The following is a 27,910-nucleotide window of genomic DNA, read 5'->3' on the forward strand; positions in this document are numbered from 1 at the left end:
CTTCACTCTAGGGCGTTGCTCCACTAGATCGAATAGCTAGGGCCTTAGAAGTCAACGCCAGAAGCATAAAATACGATATAAATACAACAGCTTTTCCATCGTATAAAAGGAATAATTGCAAACAGTGTGAAAATAATGGTCATTTCTACGTTCCGGGCAAACTAGGCTTCACCCTAGGGCGTTGCTCCACCAGATTAAACAGTTAGGGCCTTAGAAGTCAACGCCCGAAGCATAAAATGCAAAATAAATAGAACAGTATTTCCATTGTATAAAACGGATAATTGCTACCAGTGTAAAAGTTATGGTCATTTCTACGTTCCGGGCAACCTAGGCTTCACCCTAGGGCGTTGTTCCACCAGATCGAATAGTTAGGGCCTAAGAAGTGAACGCCAGAAGCATAAAATACAATAGAAATACAACAGTTTTTCCATCGTATAAAACGAATAATTGCAACCATTATGAAACTTATGGTCATTTCCACGTTCCGGGCAACCTAGGCTGCACCCTAGGGCGTTGTTCCACCAGATCGAATAGTTAGGGCCTAAGAAGTGAACGCCAGAAGCATAAAATACAACATAAATACAACAGATTTTCCATCATATAAAACGAATAATTGCAACCAGTTTGAAGGTGATGGTCATTTCTACGTTCCGGGCAACCTAGGCTTCACTCTAGGGCGTTGCTCCACTAGATCGAATAGCTAGGGCCTTAGAAGTCAACGCCAGAGTCATAATATACAATATAAATACAACAGCTTATCCATCGTAAAAAACGAATAATTGCAACCAGTGTGAAAGTTATGGTTATTTCTACATTGCGAGCAACCTAGGCTTCACTCTAGGGCGTTGCTCCACCAGATCAAATAGTTAGGTCCTTAGAAGTCACCGCCAGAAGAATAAAATACAAAATAAATACAACAGCCTTTACACCGTATAAAACGAATAATTGCAACCTGCGTGAAGGTTATGGTCATATCTACGTTCCGGGCAACCTAGGCTTCACTGTAGGGCGTTGCTCCACCAGATCGAAGTGTTAGGGCCTAAGAAGTCAACGCCCGAAGCATAAAATACAATAGAAATACAACAGTTTATCCATCGTATAAAACGAATAATTGCACCATTATGAAACTTATGGTCATTTCTACGTTCCGGGCAACCTAGGCTTCACCCTAGGGCGTTGTTCCACCAGATCGAATAGTTAGGGCCTAAGAAGTGAACGCCAGAAGCATAAAATGCAATAAAAATACAACAGCTTTTCCATCGTATAACAGGATTAATTGCAACCAGTTTGATAGTGAAGGTCATTTCTACGTTCCGGGCAACCTAGGCTTCACTCTAGGGCGTTGCTCCACTAGATCGAATAGCCAGGGCCTTAGAAGTCAACGCCAGAAGCATAAAATACGATATAAATACAACAGCTTTTGCATCGTATAAAAGGAATAATTGCAAACAGTGTGAAAGTAATTGTCATTTCTACGTTCCGGGCAACCTAGGCTACACTCTAGGGCGTTGCTCCACCAGATCAAACAGTTAGGGCCTTAGAAGTCAACGACCGAAGTATAAAATACAAAATAAATAGAACAGTTTTTCCATTGTATAAAACGAATAATTGCTACCAGTGTAAAAGTTATGGTCATTTCTACGCTCCGGGCAACCTAGGCTTCACTCTAGGGCGGTGCCCCACCATATCGAATAGCTACGGCCTTAGAAGCCTACGCCTGAAGCATAAAATACAATAAAAATACAACGGTCTTTTCATCGTATAACAGGAATAATTGCAACAAGCGTGAAATTAATGATCATTTCGGCGTTTCGGGCATCCTAGACTTAACTCTGAGGCATTGTTCCACCAGATCGAATAGTTAGTGCCTAAGAAGTCAACGCCAGAAGCATAAAATACAATATAAATGCAACAGTTTTTCCATTGTATAAAACTAATAATTGCTACCAGTGTAAAAGTTATGGTTATTTCTACATTCCGAGCAACCTAGGCTTCACTCTAGGGCGATACTCCACCAGATCGAATAGTTAGGTCCTTAGAAGTCAACGCCAGAAGCATAAAATACGATATAAATACAACAGCTTTTGCATCGTATAAAAGGAATAATTGCAAACAGTGTGAAAGTAATTGTCATTTCTACGTTCCGGGCAACCTAGGCTGCACTCTAGGGCGTTGCTCCACCAGATCAAACAGTTAGAGCCTTAGAAGTCAACGCCCGAAGCATAAAATACAAAATAAATAGAACAGTTTTTCCATTGTATAAAACGAATAATTGCAACCAGTGTTAAAGTTATGGTCGTATCTACGTTCCGGGCAACCTAGGCTTCACCCTAGGGCGTTGTTACACCAGATCGAATAGTTAGGGCCTAAGAAGTGAACGCCAGAAGCATAAAATGCAATAAAAATACAACAGCCTTTCCATCCTATAACAGGAATAATTGCAATCCGTGTGAAAGTGATTGTCATTTGTACGTTCCAGGCAACCTAGGCTTCACTCTAGGGCGTTGCTCCACCAGATCGAATTGTTAGGGCCAAAGAAGTCAACGCCCGAAGCATAAAGTACAAAATAAATAGAACAGTTTTTCCATCGTATAAAAGGAATAATTGCAAACAGTGTTAAAGTAATGGTCATTTCTACGTTCCGGGCAACCTAGGCTTCACTCTAGGGCGTTGCTCCACCAGATCAAACAGTTAGGGCCTTAGAAGTCAACGCCTGAAGCATAAAATACAAAATAAATAGAACAGTTTTTCCATTGTATAAAACGAATAATTGCTACCAGTGTAAAAGTTATGGTCATTTCTACGCTCCGGGCAACCTAGGCTTCACTCTAGGGCGGTGCTCCACCATATCGAATAGCTACGGCCTTAGAAGCCTACGCATGAAGCATAAAATACAATAAAAATACAACGGTCTTTTCATCGTATAACAGGAATAATTGCAACAAGCGTGAAAGTAATGATCATTTCGGCGTTTCGGGCATCCTAGACTTAACTCTGAGGCATTGCTCCACCAGATCGAATAGTTAGGGCCTAAGAAGTCAACGCCAGAAGCATAAAATACAATATAAATACAACAGTTTTTCCATTGTATAAAACGAATGATTGCTACCAGTGTAAAAGTTATGGTTATTTCTACATTCCGAGCAACCTAGGCTTCACTCTAGGGCGTTGCTCCACCAGATCGAATAGTTAGGTCCTTAGAAGTCAACGCTAGAAGCATAAAATACGATATAAATACAACAGCTTTTGCATCGTATAAAAGGAATAATTGCAAACAGTGTGAAAGTAATTGTCATTTCTACGTTCCGGGCAACCTAGGCTACACTCTAGGGCGTTGCTCCACCAGATCAAACAGTTAGGGCCTTAGAAGTCAACGCCCGAAGCATAAAATACAAAATAAATAGAACAGTTTTTCCATTGTATAAAACGAATAATTGCTACCAGTGTAAGAGTTATGGTCATGTCTACGTTCCTGGCAGCCTAGGCTTCACCCTAGGGCATTGTTCCATCAGATCGAATAGTTAGGCCCTAAGAAGTGAACGCCAGAAGCATAAAATACAATATAAATACAACAGTTTTTCCATCGCAGAAAACGAATAATTGCAACCTGTGTGAAGGTTATGGTCATATCTACGTTCCGGGCAACTTAGGCTTCACTGTAGGGCGTTGCTCCACCAGATCGAAGTGTTAGGGCCTAAGAAGCCGACGCCCGAAGCATAAAATACGATATAAATACAACAGCTTTTCCATCGTATTAAATGAATAATTGCAAACTGTGTGAAAGTAATGGTCATTTCGACGTTCCGGGCAAACTAGGCTTCACCCTAGGGCGTTGCTCCACCAGATTAAACAGTTAGGGCCTTAGATGTCAACGCCCGAAGCATAAAATGCAAAATAAATAGAACAGTCTTTCCATTGTATAAAACGAATAATTGCTACCAGTGTAAAAGTTATGGTCATTTCTACGTTCCGGGCATCCTAGGCTTCACCCTAGGGCGTTGTTCCACCAGATCGAATAGTTAGGGCCTAAGAAGTGAACGCCAGAAGCATAAAATACAATATAAATACAACAGTTTTTCCATCGTATAAAACGATTAATTGCAACCAGTGTGAAAGTGATGGTCGTTTCTACGTTCCGGGCAACCTAGGCTTCACTCTAGGGCGTTGCTCCACTAGATCGAATAGCTAGGGCCTTAGAAGTCAACGCCAGAGTCATAAAATACAATATAAATACAACAGCTTTTCCATCGTAAAAAACGAATAATTGCAACCAGTGTGAAAGTTATGGTTATTTCTACATCGCGAGCAACCTAGGCTTCACTCTAGGGCGTTGCTCCACCAGATCGAATAGTTAGGTCCTTAGAAGTCAACGCCAGAGTCATAATATACAATATAAATACAACAGCTTATCCATCGTAAAAAACGAATAATTGCAACCAGTGTGAAAGTTATGGTTATTTCTACATTGCGAGCAACCTAGGCTTCACTCTAGGGCGTTGCTCCACCAGATCAAATAGTTAGGTCCTTAGAAGTCACCGCCAGAAGAATAAAATACAAAATAAATACAACAGCCTTTACACCGTATAAAACGAATAATTGCAACCTGTGTGAAGGTTATGGTCATATCTACATACCGGGCAACCTAGGCTTCACTGTAGGGCGTTGCTCCACCAGATCGAAGTGTTAGGGCCTAAGAAGTCAACGCCCGAAGCATAAAATACAATAGAAATACAACAGTTTTTCCATCGTATAAAACGAATAATTGCACCCTTATGAAACTTATGGTCATTTCTACGTTCCGGGCAACCTAGGCTTCACCCTAGGGCGTTGCTCCAACAGATTGAATAGTCAGGGCCTTAGAAGTCAACGCCCGAAGCATAAAATGCAATAAAAATACAACAGTTTTTCCATCGTATAACAGGATTAATTGCAAACAGTTTGAAAGTGATGGTCGTTTCTACGTTCCGGGCAACCTAGGCTTCACTGTAGGGCGCTGCTCCACCAGATCGAAGTGTTAGGGCCTAAGAAGTCAACGCCCGAAGCATAAAATACAATAGAAATACAACAGTTTTTCCATCGTATAAAACGAATAATTGCAACCATTATGAAACTTATGGTCATTTCTACGTTCCGGGCAACCTAGGCTTCACCCTAGGGCGTTGTTCCACCAGATCGAATAGTTAGGGCCTAAGAAGTGAACGCCAGAAGCATAAAATGCAATAAAAATACAACAGCTTTTCCATCGTATAACAGGATTAATTGCAACCAGTTTGATAGTGAAGGTCATTTCTACGTTCCGGGCAACCTAGGCTTCACTCTAGGGCGTTGCTCCACTAGATCGAATAGCTAGGGCCTTAGAAGTCAACGCCAGAAGTATAAAATACAAAATAAATAGAACAGTTTTTCCATTGTATAAAACGAATAATTGCTACCAGTGTAAAAGTTATGGTCATTTCTACGCTCCGGGCAACCTAGGCTTCACTCTAGGGCGGTGCTCCACCATATCGAATAGCTACGGCCTTAGAAGCCTACGCCTGAAGCATAAAATACAATAAAAATACAACGGTCTTTTCATCGTATAACAGGAATAATTGCAACAAGCGTGAAATTAATGATCATTTCGGCGTTTCGGGCATCCTAGACTTAACTCTGAGGCATTGTTCCACCAGATCGAATAGTTAGTGCCTAAGAAGTCAACGCCAGAAGCATAAAATACAATATAAATGCAACAGTTTTTCCATTGTATAAAACTAATAATTGCTACCAGTGTAAAAGTTATGGTTATTTCTACATTCCGAGCAACCTAGGCTTCACTCTAGGGCGATACTCCACCAGATCGAATAGTTAGGTCCTTAGAAGTCAACGCCAGAAGCATAAAATACGATATAAATACAACAGCTTTTGCATCGTATAAAAGGAATAATTGCAAACAGTGTGAAAGTAATTGTCATTTCTACGTTCCGGGCAACCTAGGCTGCACTCTAGGGCGTTGCTCCACCAGATCAAACAGTTAGAGCCTTAGAAGTCAACGCCCGAAGCATAAAATACAAAATAAATAGAACAGTTTTTCCATTGTATAAAACGAGTAATTGCTACCAGTGTAAGAGTTATGGTCATGTCTACGTTCCTGGCAACCTAGGCTTCACCCTAGGGCATTGTTCCATCAGATCGAATAGTTAGGCCCTAAGAAGTGAACGCCAGAAGCATAAAATACAATATAAATACAACAGTTTTTCCATCGCAGAAAACGAATAATTGCAACCTGTGTGAAGGTTATGGTCATATCTACGTTCCGGGCAACCTAGGCTTCACTGTAGGGCGTTGCTCCACCAGATCGAAGTGTTAGGGCCTAAGAAGTCAACGCCCGAAGCATAAAATACGATATAAATACAACAGCTTTTCCATCGTATTAAATGAATAATTGCAAACTGTGTGAAAGTAGTGGTCATTTCTGCGTTCCGGGCAACCTAGGCTTCACTGTATGGCGTTGCACCACCAGATCGAAGTGTTAGGGCCTAAGAAGTCAACGCCCGCAGCATAAAAAACGATATAAATACAACAGCTTTTCCATCGTATTAAATGAATAATTGCAAACTGTGTGAAAGTAGTGGTCATTTCTCCGTTCCGAGCAACCTAGGCTTCACTCTAGGGCGTTGCTCCACCATATCGAATAGCTACGGCCTTAGAAGCCTACGCATGAAGCATAAAATACAATAAAAATACAACGGTCTTTTCATCGTATAACAGGAATAATTGCAACAAGCGTGAAAGTAATGATCATTTCGGCGTTTCGGGCATCCTAGACTTAACTCTGAGGCATTGCTCCACCAGATCGAATAGTTAGGGCCTAAGAAGTCAACGCCAGAAGCATAAAATACAATATAAATACAACAGTTTTTCCATTGTATAAAACGAATAATTGCTACCAGTGTAAAAGTTATGGTTATTTCTACATTCCGAGCAACCTAGGCTTCACTCTAGGGCGTTGCTCCACCAGATCGAATAGTTAGGTCCTTAGATGTCAACGCTAGAAGCATAAAATACGATATAAATACAACAGCTTTTGCATCGTATAAAAGGAATAATTGCAAACAGTGTGAAAGTAATTGTCATTTCTACGTTCCGGGCAACCTAGGCTACACTCTAGGGCGTTGCTCCACCAGATCAAACAGTTAGGGCGTTAGAAGTCAACGCCCGAAGCATAAAATACAAAATAAATAGAACAGTTTTTCCATTGTATAAAACGAATAATTGCTACCAGTGTAAGAGTTATGGTCATGTCTACGTTCCTGGCAACCTAGGCTTCACCCTAGGGCATTGTTCCATCAGATCGAATAGTTAGGCCCTAAGAAGTGAACGCCAGAAGCATAAAATACAATATAAATACAACAGTTTTTCCATCGCAGAAAACGAATAATTGCAACCTGTGTGAAAGTTATGGTCGTATCTACGTTCCGGGCAACCTAGGCTTCACCCTACGGCGTTGTTACACCAGATCTAATAGTTAGGGCCTAAGAAGTGAACGCCAGAAGCATAAAATGCAATAAAAATACAACAGCCTTTCCATCCTATAACAGGAATAATTGCAATCCGTGTGAAAGTGATTGTCATTTGTACGTTCCAGGCAACCTAGGCTTCACTCTAGGGCGTTGCTCCACCAGATCGAATTGTTAGGGCCAAAGAAGTCAACGCCCGAAGCATAAAATACAAAATAAATAGAACAGTTTTTCCATCGTATAAAAGGAATAATTGCGAACAGTGTTAAAGTAATGGTCATTTCTACGTTCCGGGCAACCTAGGCTTCACTCTAGGGCGTTGCTCCACCAGATCAAACAGTTAGGGCCTTAGAAGTCAACGCCCGAAGCATAAAATACAAAATAAATAGAACAGTTTTTCCATTGTATAAAACGAATAATTGCTACCAGTGTAAAACTTATGGTCATTTCTACGCTCCGGGCAACCTAGGCTTCACTCTAGGGCGTTGCTCCACTAGATCGAATAGCTAGGGCCTTAGAAGTCAACGCCAGAAGCATAAAATACGATATAAATACAACAGCTTTTCCATCGTATAAAAGGAATAATTGCAAACAGTGTGAAAATAATGGTCATTTCTACGTTCCGGGCAAACTAGGCTTCACCCTAGGGCGTTGCTCCACCAGATTAAACAGTTAGGGCCTTAGAAGTCAACGCCCGAAGCATAAAATGCAAAATAAATAGAACAGTATTTCCATTGTATAAAACGGATAATTGCTACCAGTGTAAAAGTTATGGTCATTTCTACGTTCCGGGCAACCTAGGCTTCACCCTAGGGCGTTGTTCCACCAGATCGAATAGTTAGGGCCTAAGAAGTGAACGCCAGAAGCATAAAATACAATAGAAATACAACAGTTTTTCCATCGTATAAAACGAATAATTGCAACCATTATGAAACTTATGGTCATTTCCACGTTCCGGGCAACCTAGGCTTCACCCTAGGGCGTTGTTCCACCAGATCGAATAGTTAGGGCCTAAGAAGTGAACGCCAGAAGCATAAAATACAACATAAATACAACAGATTTTCCATCATATAAAACGAATAATTGCAACCAGTATGAAAGTTATGGTCATTTCTACTTTCCGCGCAACCTAGGATACACCCTAGGGCGTTGCTCCAACAGATTGAATAGTTAGCGCCTTAGAAGTCAACGCCCGAAGCATAAAATGCAAAATAAATAAAACAGTTTTTCCATCGTAAAGAACGAATGATTGCAACCAGTGTGAAAGTTATGGTTATTTCTACATTCCGAGCAACCTAGGCTTCACTCTAGGGCGTTGCTCCACCAGATCGAATGGTTAGGTCCTTAGAAGTCAACGCTAGAAGCATAAAATACGATATAAATACAACAGCTTTTGCATCGTATAAAAGGAATAATTGCAAGCAGTGTGAAAGTAATTGTCATTTCTACGTTCCGGGCAACCTAGGCTACACTCTAGGGCGTTGCTCCACCAGATCAAACAGTTAGGGCCTTAGAAGTCAACGCCCGAAGCATAAAATACAAAATAAATAGAACAGTTTTTCCATTGTATAAAACGAATAATTGCTACCAGTGTAAGAGTTATGGTCATGTCTACGTTCCTGGCAACCTAGGCTTCACCCTAGGGCATTGTTCCATCAGATCGAATAGTTAGGCCCTAAGAAGTGAACGCCAGAAGCATAAAATACAATATAAATACAACAGTTTTTCCATCGCAGAAAACGAATAATTGCAACCTGTGTGAAGGTTATGGTCATATCTACGTTCCGGGCAACTTAGGCTTCACTGTAGGGCGTTGCTCCACCAGATCGAAGTGTTAGGGCCTAAGAAGTCGACGCCCGAAGCATAAAATACGATATAAATACAACAGCTTTTCCATCGTATTAAATGAATAATTGCAAACTGTGTGAAAGTAATGGTCATTTCGACGTTCCGGGCAACCTAGGCTTCACCCTAGGGCGTTGTTCCTCCAGATCGAATTGTTAGGGCCTAAGAAGTGAACGCCAGAAGCATAAAATACAATATAAATACAACAGTTTTTCCGTCGTATAACAGGATTAATTGCAACCAGTTTGAAAGTGATGGTCATTTCTACGTTCCGGGCAACCTAGGCTTCACTCTAGGGCGTTGCTCCACTAGATCGAATAGCTAGGGCCTTAGAAGTCAACGCCAGAAGCATAAAATACAATATAAATACAACAGTTTTTCCATTGTATAAAACGAATAATTGCTACCAGTGTAAAAGTTATGGTCATTTCTACGTTCCGGGCAACCTAGGCTTCACCCTAGGGCGTTGCTCCACCAGATTAAACAGTTAGGGCCTTAGAAGTCAATGCCCGAAGCATAAAATGCAAAATAAATAGAACAGTTTTTCCATTGTATAAAACGAATAATTGCTACCAGTGTAAAAGTTATGGTCATTTCTACGTTCCGGGCAACCTAGGCTTCACCCTAGGGCGTTGTTCCTCCAGATCGAATTGTTGGGGCCTAAGAAGTGAACGCCAGAAGCATAAAATACAATATAAATACAACAGTTTTTCCGTCGTATAAAACGATTAATTGCAACCAGTGTGAAAGCTATGGTCCATTCTACGTTCCGAGCAACCTAGGCTTCACTCTAGGGCGTTGCTCCAACAGATTGAATAGTCAGGGCCTTCGAAGTCAACGCCCGAAGCATAAAATGCAATAAAAATACAACAGTTTTTCCATCGTATAACAGGATTAATTGCATCCAGTTTGAAAGTGATGGTCATTTCTACGTTCCGGGCAACCTAGGCTTCACTCTAGGGCGTTGCTCCACTAGATCGAAGTGTTAGGGCCTAAGAAGTCGACGCCCGAAGCATAAAATACGATATAAATACAAGAGCTTTTCCATCGTATTAAATGAATAATTGCAAACTGTGTGAAAGTAATGGTCATTTCGACGTTCCGGGCAACCTAGGCTTCACCCTAGGGCGTTGTTCCTCCAGATCGAATTGTTAGGGCCTAAGAAGTGAACGCCAGAAGCATAAAATACAATATAAATACAACAGTTTTTCCGTCGTATAACAGGATTAATTGCAACCAGTTTGAAAGTGATGGTCATTTCTACGTTCCGGGCAACCTAGGCTTCACTCTAGGGCGTTGCTCCACTAGATCGAATAGCTAGGGCCTTAGAAGTCAACGCCAGAAGCATAAAATAGAATATAAATACAACAGTTTTTCCATTGTATAAAACGAATAATTGCTACCAGTGTAAAAGTTATGGTCATTTCTACGTTCCGGGCAACCTAGGCTTCACCCTAGGGCGTTGCTCCACCAGATTAAACAGTTAGGGCCTTAGAAGTCAACGCCCGAAGCATAAAATGCAAAATAAATAGAACAGTTTTTCCATTGTATAAAACGAATAATTGCTACCAGTGTAAAAGTTATGGTCATTTCTACGTTCCGGGCAACCTAGGCTTCACCCTAGGGCGTTGTACCTCCAGATCGAATTGTTAGGGCCTAAGAAGTGAACGCCAGAAGCATAAAATACAATATAAATACAACAGTTTTTCCGTCGTATAAAACGATTAATTGCAACCAGTGTGAAAGCTATGGTCATTTCTACGTTCCGAGCAACCTAGGCTTCACTCTAGGGCGTTGCTCCAACAGATTGAATAGTCAGGGCCTTCGAAGTCAACGCCCGAAGCATAAAATGCAATAAAAATACAACAGTTTTTCCATCGTATAACAGGATTAATTGCAACCAGTTTGAAAGTGATGGTCATTTCTACGTTCCGGGCAACCTAGGCTTCACTCTAGGGCGTTGCTCCACTAGATCGAATAGCTAGGGCCTTAGAAGTCAACGCCAGAGTCATAAAATACAATATAAATACAACAGCTTTTCCATCGTAAAAAACGAATAATTGCAACCAGTGAGAAAGTTATGGTTATTTCTACATTTCGAGCATCCTAGGCTTCACTCTAGGGCGTTGCTCCACCAGATCTAATAGTTAGGCCTTAGAAGTCACCGCCAGAAGCATAAAATGCAATAAAAATACAACGGTCTTTTCATCGTATAACAGGAATAATTGCAACAAGCGTGAAGGTAATTATCATTTCGGCATTTCGGGCATCCTAGACTTAACTCTGAGGCAGTGCTCCACCAGATCGAATAGTTAGGGCCTAAGAAGTCAACGCCAGAAGCATAAAATACAATATAAATACAACAGTTTTTCCATTGTATAAAACGAATAATTGCTACCAGTGTAAAAGTTATGGTCATTTCTACGTTCCGGGCAACCTAGGCTTCACCCTAGGGCATTGTTCCATCAGATCGAATAGTTAGGCCCTAAGAAGTGAACGCCAGAAGCATAAAATACAATATAAATACAACAGTTTTTCCATCGCAGAAAACGAATAACTGCAACCTGTGTGAAGGTTATGGTCATATCTACGTTCCGGGCAACTTAGGCTTCACTGTAGGGCGTTGCTCCACCAGATCGAAGTTTTAGGGCCTAAGAAGTCGACGCCCGAAGCATAAAATACGATATAAATACAACAGCTCTTCCATCGTATAAAACGAGTAATTGCAACCTGTGTGAAGGTTATGGTCATATCTACGTTCCGGGCAACCTAGGCTTCACTGTAGGGTGTTGCTCCACCAGATCGAAGTGTTAGGGCCTAAGAAGTCAACGCCCGAAGCATAAAATACAATAGAAATACAACAGTTTTTCCATCGTATAAAACGAATAATTGCAACCATTATGAAACTTATGGTCATTTCTACGTTCCGGGCAACCTAGGCTTCACCCTAGGGCGTTGTTCCACCAGATCGAATAGTTAGGGCCTAAGAAGTGAACGCCAGAAGCATAAAATGCAATAAAAATACAACAGCTTTTCCATCGTATAACAGGATTAATTGCAACCAGTTTGATAGTGAACGCCATTTCTACGTTCCGGGCAACCTAGGCTTCACTCTAGGGCGTTGCTCCACTAGATCGAATAGCTAGGGCCTTAGAAGTCAACGCCAGAAGCATAAAATACGATATAAATACAACAGCTTTTCCATCGTATAAAAGGAATAATTGCAAACAGTGTGAAAATAATGGTCATTTCTACGTTCCGGGCAAACTAGGCTTCACCCTAGGGCGTTGCTCCACCAGATTAAACAGTTAGGGCCTTAGAAGTCAACGCCCGAAGCATAAAATGCAAAATAAATAGAACAGTATTTCCATTGTATAAAACGGATAATTGCTACCAGTGTAAAAGTTATGGTCATTTCTACGTTCCGGGCAACCTAGGCTTCACCCTAGGGCGTTGTTCCACCAGATCGAATAGTTAGGGCCTAAGAAGTGAACGCCAGAAGCATAAAATACAATAGAAATACAACAGTTTTTCCATCGTATAAAACGAATAATTGCAACCATTATGAAACTTATGGTCATTTCCACGTTCCGGGCAACCTAGGCTTCACCCTAGGGCGTTGTTCCACCAGATCGAATAGTTAGGGCCTAAGAAGTGAACGCCAGAAGCATAAAATACAACATAAATACAACAGATTTTCCATCATATAAAACGAATAATTGCAACCAGTATGAAAGTTATGGTCATTTCTACTTTCCGGGCAACCTAGGATACACCCTAGGGCGTTGCTCCAACAGATTGAATAGTTAGCGCCTTAGAAGTCAACGCCCGAAGCATAAAATGCAAAATAAATAGAACAGTTTTTCCATCGTAAAGAACGAATGATTGCAACCAGTGTGAAAGTTATGGTTATTTCTACATTCCGAGCAACCTAGGCTTCACTCTAGGGCGTTGCTCCACCAGATCGAACGGTTAGGTCCTTAGAAGTCAACGCCAGAAGCATAAAATACGATATAAATACAACAGATTTTGCATCGTATAGAAGGAATAATTGCAAACAGTGTGAAAGTAATTGTCATTTCTACGTTCCGGGCAACCTAGGCTTCACCCTAGGGCGTTGTTCCACCAGATCGAATAGTTAGGGCCTAAGAAGTGAACGCCAGAAGCATAAAATACGATATAAATACAACAGCTTTTCCATCGTATAAAAGGAATAATTGCAAACAGTGTGAAAGTAATGGTCATTTCTACGTTCCGGGCAAACTAGGCTTCACCCTAGGGCGTTGCTCCACCAGATTAAACAGTTAGGGCCTTAGAAGTCAACGCCCGAAGCATACAATGCAAAATAAATAGAACAGTTTTTCCATTGTATAAAACGGATAATTGCTACCAGTGTAAAAGTTATGGTCATTTCTACGTTCCGAGCAACCTAGGCTTCACCCTAGGGCGTTGTTCCACCAGATCGAATAGTTAGGGCCTAAGAAGTGAACGCCAGAAGCATAAAATACAATATAAATACAACAGTTTTTCCATCGCAGAAAACGAATAATTGCAACCTGTGTGAAGGTTATGGTCATATCTACGTTCCGGGCAACCTAGGCTTCACCCTAGGGCGTTGTTACACCAGATCGAATAGTTAGGGCCTAAGAAGTGAACGCCAGAAGCATAAAATGCAATAAAAATACAACAGCCTTTCCATCCTATAACAGGAATAATTGCAATCCGTGTGAAAGTGATTGTCATTTGTACGTTCCAGGCAACCTAGGCTTCACTCTAGGGCGTTGCTCCACCAGATCGAATTGTTAGGGCCAAAGAAGTCAACGCCCGAAGCATAAAATACAAAATAAATAGAACAGTTTTTCCATCGTATAAAAGGAATAATTGCAAACAGTGTTAAAGTAATGGTCATTTCTACGTTCCGGGCAACCTAGGCTTCACCCTAGGGCGTTGTTACACCAGATCGAATAGTTAGGGCCTAAGAAGTCAACGCCAGAAGCATAAAATACAATATAAATACAACAGTTTTTCCATTGTATAAAACGAATAATTGCTACCAGTGTAAAAGTTATGGTTATTTCTACATTCCGAGCAACCTAGGCTTCACTCTAGGGCGTTGCTCCACCAGATCGAATAGTTAGGTCCTTAGAAGTCAACGCTAGAAGCATAAAATACGATATAAATACAACAGCTTTTGCATCGTATAAAAGGAATAATTGCAAACAGTGTGAAAGTAATTGTCATTTCTACGTTCCGGGCAACCTAGGCTACACTCTAGGGCGTTGCTCCACCAGATCAAACAGTTAGGGTCTTAGAAGTCAACGCCCGAAGCATAAAATACAAAATAAATAGAACAGTTTTTCCATTGTATAAAACGAATAATTACTACCAGTGTAAGAGTTATGGTCATGTCTACGTTCCTGGCAACCTAGGCTTCACCCTAGGGCATTGTTCCATCAGATCGAATAGTTAGGCCCTAAGAAGTGAACGCCAGAAGCATAAAATACAATATAAATACAACAGTTTTTCCATCGCAGAAAACGAATAATTGCAACCTGTGTGAAGGTTATGGTCATATCTACGTTCCGGGCATCCTAGGCTTCACCCTAGGGCGTTGTTCCACCAGATCGAATAGTTAGATCCTAAGAAGTGAACGCCAGAAGCATAAAATACAATATAAATACAACAGTTTTTCCATCGTATAAAACGATTAATTGCAACCAGTGTGAAAGCTATGGTCATTTCTACAATCCGAGCAAACTAGGCTTCACTCTAGGGCGTTGCTCCAACAGATTGAATAGTCAGGGCTTTAGAAGTCAACGCCCGAAGCATGAAATGCAATAAAAATACAACAGTTTTTCCATCGTATAACAGGATTAATTGCAAACAGTTTGAAAGTGATGGTCATTTCTACGTTCCGGGCAACCTAGGCTTCACTATAGGGCGTTGCTCCACTAGATCGAATAGCTAGGGCCTTAGAAGTATACGCCAGAGTCATAAAATACAATATAAATACAACAGCTTTTCCATCGTAAAAAACGAATAATTGCAACCAGTGTGAAAGTTATGGTTATTTCTACATCGCGAGCAACCTAGGCTTCACTCTAGGGCGTTGCTCCACCAGATCGAATAGTTAGGTCCTTAGAAGTCACCGCCAGAAGAATAAAATACAAAATAAATACAACAGCCTTTACACCGTATAAAACGAGTAATTGCAACCTGTGTGAAGGTTATGGTCATATCTACGTTCCGGGCAACCTAGGCTTCACTGTAGGGTGTTGCTCCACCAGATCGAAGTGTTAGGGCCTAAGAAGTCAACGCCCGAAGCATAAAATACAATAGAAATACAACAGTTTTTCCATCGTATAAAACGAATAATTGCAACCATTATGAAACTTATGGTCATTTCTACGTTCCGGGCAACCTAGGCTTCACCCTAGGGCGTTGTTCCACCAGATCGAATAGTTAGGGCCTAAGAAGTGAACGCCAGAAGCATAAAATGCAATAAAAATACAACAGCTTTTCCATCGTATAACAGGATTAATTGCAACCAGTTTGATAGTGAAGGCCATTTCTACGTTCCGGTCAACCTAGGCTTCACTCTAGGGCGTTGCTCCACTAGATCGAATAGCTAGGGCCTTAGAAGTCAACGCCAGAAGCATAAAATACGATATAAATACAACAGCTTTTCCATCGTATAAAAGGAATAATTGCAAACAGTGTGAAAATAATGGTCATTTCTACGTTCCGGGCAAACTAGGCTTCACCCTAGGGCGTTGCTCCACCAGATTAAACAGTTAGGGCCTAAGAAGTGAACGCCAGAAGCATAAAATACAATAGAAATACAACAGTTTTTCCATCGTATAAAACGAATAATTGCAACCATTATGAAACTTATGGTCATTTCCACGTTCCGGGCAACCTAGGCTTCACCCTAGGGCGTTGTTCCACCAGATCGAATAGTTAGGGCCTAAGAAGTGAACGCCAGAAGCATAAAATACAACATAAATACAACAGATTTTCCATCATATAAAACGAATAATTGCAACCAGTATGAAAGTTATGGTCATTTCTACTTTCCGGGCAACCTAGGATACACCCTAGGGCGTTGCTCCAACAGATTGAATAGTTAGCGCCTTAGAAGTCAACGCCCGAAGCATAAAATGCAAAATAAATAGAACAGTTTTTCCATCGTAAAGAACGAATGATTGCAACCAGTGTGAAAGTTATGGTTATTTCTACATTCCGAGCAACCTAGGCTTCACTCTAGGGCGTTGCTCCACCAGATCGAATGGTTAGGTCCTTAGAAGTCAACGCCAGAAGCATAAAATACGATATAAATACAACAGATTTTGCATCGTATAGAAGGAATAATTGCAAACAGTGTGAAAGTAATTGTCATTTCTACGTTCCGGGCAACCTAGGCTTCACCCTAGGGCGTTGTTCCACCAGATCGAATAGTTAGGGCCTAAGAAGTGAACGCCAGAAGCATAAAATACGATATAAATACAACAGCTTTTCCATCGTATAAAAGGAATAATTGCAAACAGTGTGAAAGTAATGGTCATTTCTACGTTCCGGGCAAACTAGGCTTCACCCTAGGGCGTTGCTCCACCAGATTAAACAGTTAGGGCCTTAGAAGTCAACGCCCGAAGCATACAATGCAAAATAAATAGAACAGTTTTTCCATTGTATAAAACGGATAATTGCTACCAGTGTAAAAGTTATGGTCATTTCTACGTTCCGAGCAACCTAGGCTTCACCCTAGGGCGTTGTTCCACCAGATCGAATAGTTAGGGCCTAAGAAGTGAACGCCAGAAGCATAAAATACAATATAAATACAACAGTTTTTCCATCGCAGAAAACGAATAATTGCAACCTGTGTGAAGGTTATGGTCATATCTACGTTCCGGGCAACCTAGGCTTCACCCTAGGGCGTTGTTACACCAGATCGAATAGTTAGGGCCTAAGAAGTGAACGCCAGAAGCATAAAATGCAATAAAAATACAACAGCCTTTCCATCCTATAACAGGAATAATTGCAATCCGTGTGAAAGTGATTGTCATTTGTACGTTCCAGGCAACCTAGGCTTCACTCTAGGGCGTTGCTCCACCAGATCGAATTGTTAGGGCCAAAGAAGTCAACGCCCGAAGCATAAAATACAATATAAATACAACAGTTTTTCCATTGTATAAAACGAATAATTGCTACCAGTGTAAAAGTTATGGTTATTTCTACATTCCGAGCAACCTAGGCTTCACTCTAGGGCGTTGCTCCACCAGATCGAATAGTTAGGTCCTTAGAAGTCAACGCTAGAAGCATAAAATACGATATAAATACAACAGCTTTTGCATCGTATAAAACGAATAATTACTACCAGTGTAAGAGTTATGGTCATGTCTACGTTCCTGGCAACCTAGGCTTCACCCTAGGGCATTGTTCCATCAGATCGAATAGTTAGGCCCTAAGAAGTGAACGCCAGAAGCATAAAATACAATATAAATACAACAGTTTTTCCATCGCAGAAAACGAATAATTGCAACCTGTGTGAAGGTTATGGTCATATCTACGTTCCGGGCATCCTAGGCTTCACCCTAGGGCGTTGTTCCACCAGATCGAATAGTTAGATCCTAAGAAGTGAACGCCAGAAGCATAAAATACAATATAAATACAACAGTTTTTCCATCGTATAAAACGATTAATTGCAACCAGTGTGAAAGCTATGGTCATTTCTACATTCCGAGCAAACTAGGCTTCACTCTAGGGCGTTGCTCCAACAGATTGAATAGTCAGGGCTTTAGAAGTCAACGCCCGAAGCATGAAATGCAATAAAAATACAACAGTTTTTCCATCGTATAACAGGATTAATTGCAAACAGTTTGAAAGTGATGGTCATTTCTACGTTCCGGGCAACCTAGGCTTCACTATAGGGCGTTGCTCCACTAGATCGAATAGCTAGGGCCTTAGAAGTAAACGCCAGAGTCATAAAATACAATATAAATACAACAGCTTTTCCATCGTAAAAAACGAATAATTGCAACCAGTGTGAAAGTTATGGTTATTTCTACATCGCGAGCAACCTAGGCTTCACTCTAGGGCGTTGCTCCACCAGATCGAATAGTTAGGTCCTTAGAAGTCACCGCCAGAAGAATAAAATACAAAATAAATACAACAGCCTTTACACCGTATAAAACGAGTAATTGCAACCTGTGTGAAGGTTATGGTCATATCTACGTTCCGGGCAACCTAGGCTTCACTGTAGGGTGTTGCTCCACCAGATCGAAGTGTTAGGGCCTAAGAAGTCAACGCCCGAAGCATAAAATACAATAGAAATACAACAGTTTTTCCATCGTATAAAACGAATAATTGCAACCATTATGAAACTTATGGTCATTTCTACGTTCCGGGCAACCTAGGCTTCACCCTAGGGCGTTGTTCCACCAGATCGAATAGTTAGGGCCTAAGAAGTGAACGCCAGAAGCATAAAATGCAATAAAAATACAACAGCTTTTCCATCGTATAACAGGATTAATTGCAACCAGTTTGATAGTGAAGGCCATTTCTACGTTCCGGGCAACCTAGGCTTCACTCTAGGGCGTTGCTCCACTAGATCGAATAGCTAGGGCCTTAGAAGTCAACGCCAGAAGCATAAAATACGATATAAATACAACAGCTTTTCCATCGTATAAAAGGAATAATTGCAAACAGTGTGAAAATAATGGTCATTTCTACGTTCCGGGCAAACTAGGCTTCACCCTAGGGCGTTGCTCCACCAGATTAAACAGTTAGGGCCTTAGAAGTCAACGCCCGAAGCATAAAATGCAAAATAAATAGAACAGTATTTCCATTGTATAAAACGGATAATTGCTACCAGTGTAAAAGTTATGGTCATTTCTACGTTCCGGGCAACCTAGGCTTCACCCTAGGGCGTTGTTCCACCAGATCGAATAGTTAGGGCCTAAGAAGTGAACGCCAGAAGCATAAAATACAATAGAAATACAACAGTTTTTCCATCGTATAAAACGAATAATTGCAACCATTATGAAACTTATGGTCATTTCCACGTTCCGGGCAACCTAGGCTTCACCCTAGGGCGTTGTTCCACCAGATCGAATAGTTAGGGCCTAAGAAGTGAACGCCAGAAGCATAAAATACAACATAAATACAACAGATTTTCCATCATATAAAACGAATAATTGCAACCAGTATGAAAGTTATGGTCATTTCTACTTTCCGGGCAACCTAGGATACACCCTAGGGCGTTGCTCCAACAGATTGAATAGTTAGCGCCTTAGAAGTCAACGCCCGAAGCATAAAATGCAAAATAAATAGAACAGTTTTTCCATCGTAAAGAACGAATGATTGCAACCAGTGTGAAAGTTATGGTTATTTCTACATTCCGAGCAACCTAGGCTTCACTCTAGGGCGTTGCTCCACCAGATCGAATGGTTAGGTCCTTAGAAGTCAACGCCAGAAGCATAAAATACGATATAAATACAACAGATTTTGCATCGTATAGAAGGAATAATTGCAAACAGTGTGAAAGTAATTGTCATTTCTACGTTCCGGGCAACCTAGGCTTCACCCTAGGGCGTTGTTCCACCAGATCGAATAGTTAGGGCCTAAGAAGTGAACGCCAGAAGCATAAAATACGATATAAATACAACAGCTTTTCCATCGTATAAAAGGAATAATTGCAAACAGTGTGAAAGTAATGGTCATTTCTACGTTCCGGGCAAACTAGGCTTCACCCTAGGGCGTTGCTCCACCAGATTAAACAGTTAGGGCCTTAGAAGTCAACGCCCGAAGCATAAAATGCAAAATAAATAGAACAGTTTTTCCATTGTATAAAACGGATAATTGCTACCAGTGTAAAAGTTATGGTCATTTCTACGTTCCGAGCAACCTAGGCTTCACCCTAGGGCGTTGTTCCACCAGATCGAATAGTTAGGGCCTAAGAAGTGAACGCCAGAAGCATAAAATACAATATAAATACAACAGTTTTTCCATCGCAGAAAACGAATAATTGCAACCTGTGTGAAGGTTATGGTCATATCTACGTTCCGGGCAACCTAGGCTTCACCCTAGGGCGTTGTTACACCAGATCGAATAGTTAGGGCCTAAGAAGTGAACGCCAGAAGCATAAAATGCAATAAAAATACAACAGCCTTTCCATCCTATAACAGGAATAATTGCAATCCGTGTGAAAGTGATTGTCATTTGTACGTTCCAGGCAACCTAGGCTTCACTCTAGGGCGTTGCTCCACCAGATCGAATTGTTAGGGCCAAAGAAGTCAACGCCCGAAGCATAAAATACAAAATAAATAGAACAGTTTTTCCATCGTATAAAAGGAATAATTGCAAACAGTGTTAAAGTAATGGTCATTTCTACGTTCCGGGCAACCTAGGCTTCACTCTAGGGCGTTGCTCCACCAGATCAAACAGTTAGGGCCTTAGAAGTCAACGCCCGAAGCATAAAATACAAAATAAATAGAACAGTTTTTCCATTGTATAAAACGAATAATTGCTACCAGTGTAAAAGTTATGGTCATTTCTACGCTCCGGGCAACCTAGGCTTCACTCTAGGGCGGTGCTCCACCATATCGAATAGCTACGGCCTTAGAAGCCTACGCATGAAGCATAAAATACAATAAAAATACAACGGTCTTTTAATCGTATAACAGGAATAATTGCAACAAGCGTGAAAGTAATGATCATTTCGGCGTTTCGGGCATCCTAGACTTAACTCTGAGGCATTGCTCCACCAGATCGAATAGTTAGGGCCTAAGAAGTCAACGCCAGAAGCATAAAATACAATATAAATACAACAGTTTTTCCATTGTATAAAACGAATAATTGCTACCAGTGTAAAAGTTATGGTTATTTCTACATTCCGAGCAACCTAGGCTACACTCTAGGGCGTTGCTCCACCAGATCAAACAGTTAGGGCCTTAGAAGTCAACGCCCGAAGCATAAAATACAAAATAAATAGAACAGTTTTTCCATTGTATAAAACGAATAATTGCTACCAGTGTAAGAGTTATGGTCATGTCTACGTTCCTGGCAACCTAGGCTTCACCCTAGGGCATTGTTCCATCAGATCGAATAGTTAGGCCCTAAGAAGTGAACGCCAGAAGCATAAAATACAATAGAAATACAACAGTTTTTCCATCGTATAAAACGAATAATTGCAACCATTATGAAACTTATGGTCATTTCCACGTTCCGGGCAACCTAGGCTTCACCCTAGGGCGTTGTTCCACCAGATCGAATAGTTAGGGCCTAAGAAGTGAACGCCAGAAGCATAAAATACAACATAAATACAACAGATTTTCCATCATATAAAACGAATAATTGCAACCAGTATGAAAGTTATGGTCATTTCTACTTTCCGGGCAACCTAGGATACACCCTAGGGCGTTGCTCCAACAGATTGAATAGTTAGCGCCTTAGAAGTCAACGCCCGAAGCATAAAATGCAAAATAAATAGAACAGTTTTTCCATCGTAAAGAACGAATGATTGCAACCAGTGTGAAAGTTATGGTTATTTCTACATTCCGAGCAACCTAGGCTTCACTCTAGGGCGTTGCTCCACCAGATCGAATGGTTAGGTCCTTAGAAGTCAACGCCAGAAGCATAAAATACGATATAAATACAACAGATTTTGCATCGTATAGAAGGAATAATTGCAAACAGTGTGAAAGTAATTGTCATTTCTACGTTCCGGGCAACCTAGGCTTCACCCTAGGGCGTTGTTCCACCAGATCGAATAGTTAGGGCCTAGGAAGTGAACGCCAGAAGCATAAAATACGATATAAATACAACAGCTTTTCCATCGTATAAAAGGAATAATTGCAAACAGTGTGAAAGTAATGGTCATTTCTACGTTCCGGGCAAACTAGGCTTCACCCTAGGGCGTTGCTCCACCAGATTAAACAGTTAGGGCCTTAGAAGTCAACGCCCGAAGCATAAAATGCAAAATAAATAGAACAGTTTTTCCATTGTATAAAACGGATAATTGCTACCAGTGTAAAAGTTATGGTCATTTCTACGTTCCGAGCAACCTAGGCTTCACCCTAGGGCGTTGTTCCTCCAGATCGAATTGTTAGGGCCTAAGAAGTGAACGCCAGAAGCATAAAATACAATATAAATACAACAGTTTTTCCGTCGTATAAAATGATTAATTGCAACCAGTGTGAAAGCTATGGTCATTTCTACGTTCCGAGCAACCTAGGCTTCACTCTAGGGCGTTGCTCCAACAGATTGAATAGTCAGGGCCTTCGAAGTCAACGCCCGAAGCATAAAATGCAATAAAAATACAACAGTTTTTCCATCGTATAACAGGATTAATTGCAACCAGTTTGAAAGTGATGGTCATTTCTACGTTCCGGGCAACCTAGGCTTCACTCTAGGGCGTTGCTCCACTAGATCGAATAGCTAGGGCCTTAGAAGTCAACGCCAGAGTCATAAAATACAATATAAATACAACAGCTTTTCCATCGTAAAAAACGAATAATTGCAACCAGTGAGAAAGTTATGGTTATTTCTACATTTCGAGCATCCTAGGCTTCACTCTAGGGCGTTGCTCCACCAGATCTAATAGTTAGGCCTTAGAAGTCACCGCCAGAAGCATAAAATACGATATAAATACAACAGCTTTTGCATCGTATAAAAGGAATAATTGCTACCAGTGTAAAAGTTATGGTCATTTCTACGTTCCGAGCAACCTAGGCTTCACCCTAGGGCGTTGTTCCACCAGATCGAATAGTTAGGGCCTAAGAAGTGAACGCCAGAAGCATAAAATACAATATAAATACAACAGTTTTTCCATCGCAGAAAACGAATAATTGCAACCTGTGTGAAGGTTATGGTCATATCTACGTTCCGGGCAACCTAGGCTTCACCCTAGGGCGTTGTTACACCAGATCGAATAGTTAGGGCCTAAGAAGTGAACGCCAGAAGCATAAAATGCAATAAAAATACAACAGCCTTTCCATCCTATAACAGGAATAATTGCAATCCGTGTGAAAGTGATTGTCATTTGTACGTTCCAGGCAACCTAGGCTTCACTCTAGGGCGTTGCTCCACCAGATCGAATTGTTAGGGCCAAAGAAGTCAACGCCCGAAGCATAAAATACAATATAAATACAACAGTTTTTCCATTGTATAAAACGAATAATTGCTACCAGTGTAAAAGTTATGGTTATTTCTACATTCCGAGCAACCTAGGCTTCACTCTAGGGCGTTGCTCCACCAGATCGAATAGTTAGGTCCTTAGAAGTCAACGCTAGAAGCATAAAATACGATATAAATACAACAGCTTTTGCATCGTATAAAAGGAATAATTGCAAACAGTGTGAAAGTAATTGTCATTTCGGCGTTTCGGGCATCCTAGACTTAACTCTGAGGCATTGCTCCACCAGATCGAATAGTTAGGGCCTAAGAAGTCAACGCCAGAAGCATAAAATACAATATAAATACAACAGTTTTTCCATTGTATAAAACGAATAATTGCTACCAGTGTAAAAGTTATGGTTATTTCTACATTCCGAGCAACCTAGGCTACACTCTAGGGCGTTGCTCCACCAGATCAAACAGTTAGGGCCTTAGAAGTCAACGCCCGAAGCATAAAATACAAAATAAATAGAACAGTTTTTCCATTGTATAAAACGAATAATTGCTACCAGTGTAAGAGTTATGGTCATGTCTACGTTCCTGGCAACCTAGGCTTCACCCTAGGGCATTGTTCCATCAGATCGAATAGTTAGGCCCTAAGAAGTGAACGCCAGAAGCATAAAATACAATAGAAATACAACAGTTTTTCCATCGTATAAAACGAATAATTGCAACCATTATGAAACTTATGGTCATTTCCACGTTCCGGGCAACCTAGGCTTCACCCTAGGGCGTTGTTCCACCAGATCGAATAGTTAGGGCCTAAGAAGTGAACGCCAGAAGCATAAAATACAACATAAATACAACAGATTTTCCATCATATAGAACGAATAATTGCAACCAGTATGAAAGTTATGGTCATTTCTACTTTCCGGGCAACCTAGGATACACCTTAGGGCGTTGCTCCAACAGATTGAATAGTTAGCGCCTTAGAAGTCAACGCCCGAAGCATAAAATGCAAAATAAATAGAACAGTTTTTCCATCGCAAAGAACGAATGATTGCAACCAGTGTGAAAGTTATGGTTATTTCTACATTCCGAGCAACCTAGGCTTCACTCTAGGGCGTTGTTCCACCAGATCGAATGGTTAGGTCCTTAGAAGTCAACGCCAGAAGCATAAAATACGATATAAATACAACAGATTTTGCATCGTATAGAAGGAATAATTGCAAACAGTGTGAAAGTAATTGTCATTTCTACGTTCCGGGCAACCTAGGCTTCACCCTAGGGCGTTGTTCCACCAGATCGAATAGTTAGGGCCTAGGAAGTGAACGCCAGAAGCATAAAATACGATATAAATACAACAGCTTTTCCATCGTATAAAAGGAATAATTGCAAACAGTGTGAAAGTAATGGTCATTTCTACGTTCCGGGCAAACTAGGCTTCACCCTAGGGCGTTGCTCCACCAGATTAAACAGTTAGGGCCTTAGAAGTCAACGCCCGAAGCATAAAATGCAAAATAAATAGAACAGTTTTTCCATTGTATAAAACGGATAATTGCTACCAGTGTAAAAGTTATGGTCATTTCTACGTTCCGAGCAACCTAGGCTTCACCCTAGGGCGTTGTTCCTCCAGATCGAATTGTTAGGGCCTAAGAAGTGAACGCCAGAAGCATAAAATACAATATAAATACAACAGTTTTTCCGTCGTATAAAATGATTAATTGCAACCAGTGTGAAAGCTATGGTCATTTCTACGTTCCGAGCAACCTAGGCTTCACTCTAGGGCGTTGCTCCAACAGATTGAATAGTCAGGGCCTTCGAAGTCAACGCCCGAAGCATAAAATGCAATAAAAATACAACAGTTTTTCCATCGTATAACAGGATTAATTGCAACCAGTTTGAAAGTGATGGTCATTTCTACGTTCCGGGCAACCTAGGCTTCACTCTAGGGCGTTGCTCCACTAGATCGAATAGCTAGGGCCTTAGAAGTCAACGCCAGAGTCATAAAATACAATATAAATACAACAGCTTTTCCATCGTAAAAAACGAATAATTGCAACCAGTGAGAAAGTTATGGTTATTTCTACATTTCGAGCATCCTAGGCTTCACTCTAGGGCGTTGCTCCACCAGATCTAATAGTTAGGCCTTAGAAGTCACCGCCAGAAGCATAAAATACGATATAAATACAACAGCTTTTGCATCGTATAAAAGGAATAATTGCAAACAGTGTGAAAGTAATTGTCATTTCTACGTTCCGGGCAACCTAGGTTTCACTCCAGGGCGTTGCTCCACCAGAGCGAATAGTTACGGCCTATGAAGTCAACGCCAGAAGCATAAAATACAATATAAATACAACAGTTTTTCCATCATATAAAACGAATGATAGCAACCAGTGTGAAAGTTACGGTCATTTCTACGTTCTGCGCAACCTTGGCTTTACCGGAGCGCGTTTTTCCACCAGATGGAATAGTTAGGGCCTAAGAAGTCAACGCCAGAAGCATAAAATACGATATAAATACAACAGCTTTTCCATCGTGTAAAACGAATAATTGCAACCAGTGTGAAAGTTATGGTCCTTTCTACATTTCGAGCAACCTAGGCTTCACTCTAGGGCGGTGCTCCACCATATCGAATAGCTACGGCCTTAGAAGCCTACGCATGAAGCATAAAATACAATAAAAATACAACGGTCTTTTCATCGTATAACAGGAATAATTGCAACAAGCGTGAAAGTAATGATCATTTCGGCGTTTCGGGCATCCTAGACTTAACTCTGAGGCATTGCTCCACCAGATCGAATAGTTAGGGCCTAAGAAGTCAACGCCAGAAGCATAAAATACAATATAAATACAACAGTTTTTCCATTGTATAAAACGAATAATTGCTACCAGTGTAAAAGTTATGGTTATTTCTACATTCCGAGCAACCTAGGCTTCACTCTAGGGCGTTGCTCCACCAGATCGAATAGTTAGGTCCTTAGAAGTCAACGCTAGAAGCATAAAATACGATATAAATACAACAGCTTTTGCATCGTATAAAAGGAATAATTGCAAACAGTGTGAAAGTAATTGTCATTTCTACGTTCCGGGCAACCTAGGCTACACTCTAGGGCGTTGCTCCACCAGATCAAACAGTTAGGGCCTTAGAAGTCAACGCCCGAAGCATAAAATACAAAATAAATAGAACAGTTTTTCCATTGTATAAAACGAATAATTACTACCAGTGTAAGAGTTATGGTCATGTCTACGTTCCTGGCAACCTAGGCTTCACCCTAGGGCATTGTTCCATCAGATCGAATAGTTAGGCCCTAAGAAGTGAACGCCAGAAGCATAAAATACAATATAAATACAACAGTTTTTCCATCGCAGAAAACGAATAATTGCAACCTGTGTGAAGGTTATGGTCATATCTACGTTCCGGGCAACTTAGGCTTCACTGTAGGGCGTTGCTCCACCAGATCGAAGTGTTAGGGCCTAAGAAGTCGACGCCCGAAGCATAAAATACGATATAAATACAAGAGCTTTTCCATCGTATTAAATGAATAATTGCAAACTGTGTGAAAGTAATGGTCATTTCGACGTTCCGGGCAACCTAGGCTTCACTCTAGGGCGTTGCTCCACTAGATCGAATAGCTAGGGCCTTAGAAGTCAACGCCAGAAGCATAAAATACAATATAAATACAACAGTTTTTCCATTGTATTAAACGAATAATTGCTACCAGTGTAAAAGTTATGGTCATTTCTACGTTCCGGGCAACCTAGGCTTCACCCTAGGGCGTTGCTCCACCAGATTAAACAGTTAGGGCCTTAGAAGTCAACGCCCGAAGCATAAAATGCAAAATAAATAGAACAGTTTTTCCATTGTATAAAACGAATAATTGCTACCAGTGTAAAAGTTATGGTCATTTCTACGTTCCGGGCAACCTAGGCTTCACCCTAGGGCGTTGTACCTCCAGATCGAATTGTTAGGGCCTAAGAAGTGAACGCCAGAAGCATAAAATACAATATAAATACAACAGTTTTTCCGTCGTATAAAACGATTAATTGCAACCAGTGTGAAAGCTATGGTCATTTCTACGTTCCGAGCAACCTAGGCTTCACTCTAGGGCGTTGCTCCAACAGATTGTATAGTCAGGGCCTTCGAAGTCAACGCCCGAAGCATAAAATGCAATAAAAATACAACAGTTTTTCCATCGTATAACAGGATTAATTGCAACCAGTTTGAAAGTGATGGTCATTTCTACGTTCCGGGCAACCTAGGCTTCACTCTAGGGCGTTGCTCCACTAGATCGAATAGCTAGGGCCTTAGAAGTCAACGCCAGAGTCATAAAATACAATATAAATACAACAGCTTTTCCATCGTAAAAAACGAATAATTGCAACCAGTGAGAAAGTTATGGTTATTTCTACATTTCGAGCATCCTAGGCTTCACTCTAGGGCGTTGTTCCACCAG

Source organism: Calliopsis andreniformis, unplaced genomic scaffold (genome assembly GCF_051401765.1).
Source record: "Calliopsis andreniformis isolate RMS-2024a unplaced genomic scaffold, iyCalAndr_principal scaffold0008, whole genome shotgun sequence".
Classification (NCBI taxonomy): domain Eukaryota; kingdom Metazoa; phylum Arthropoda; class Insecta; order Hymenoptera; family Andrenidae; genus Calliopsis; species Calliopsis andreniformis.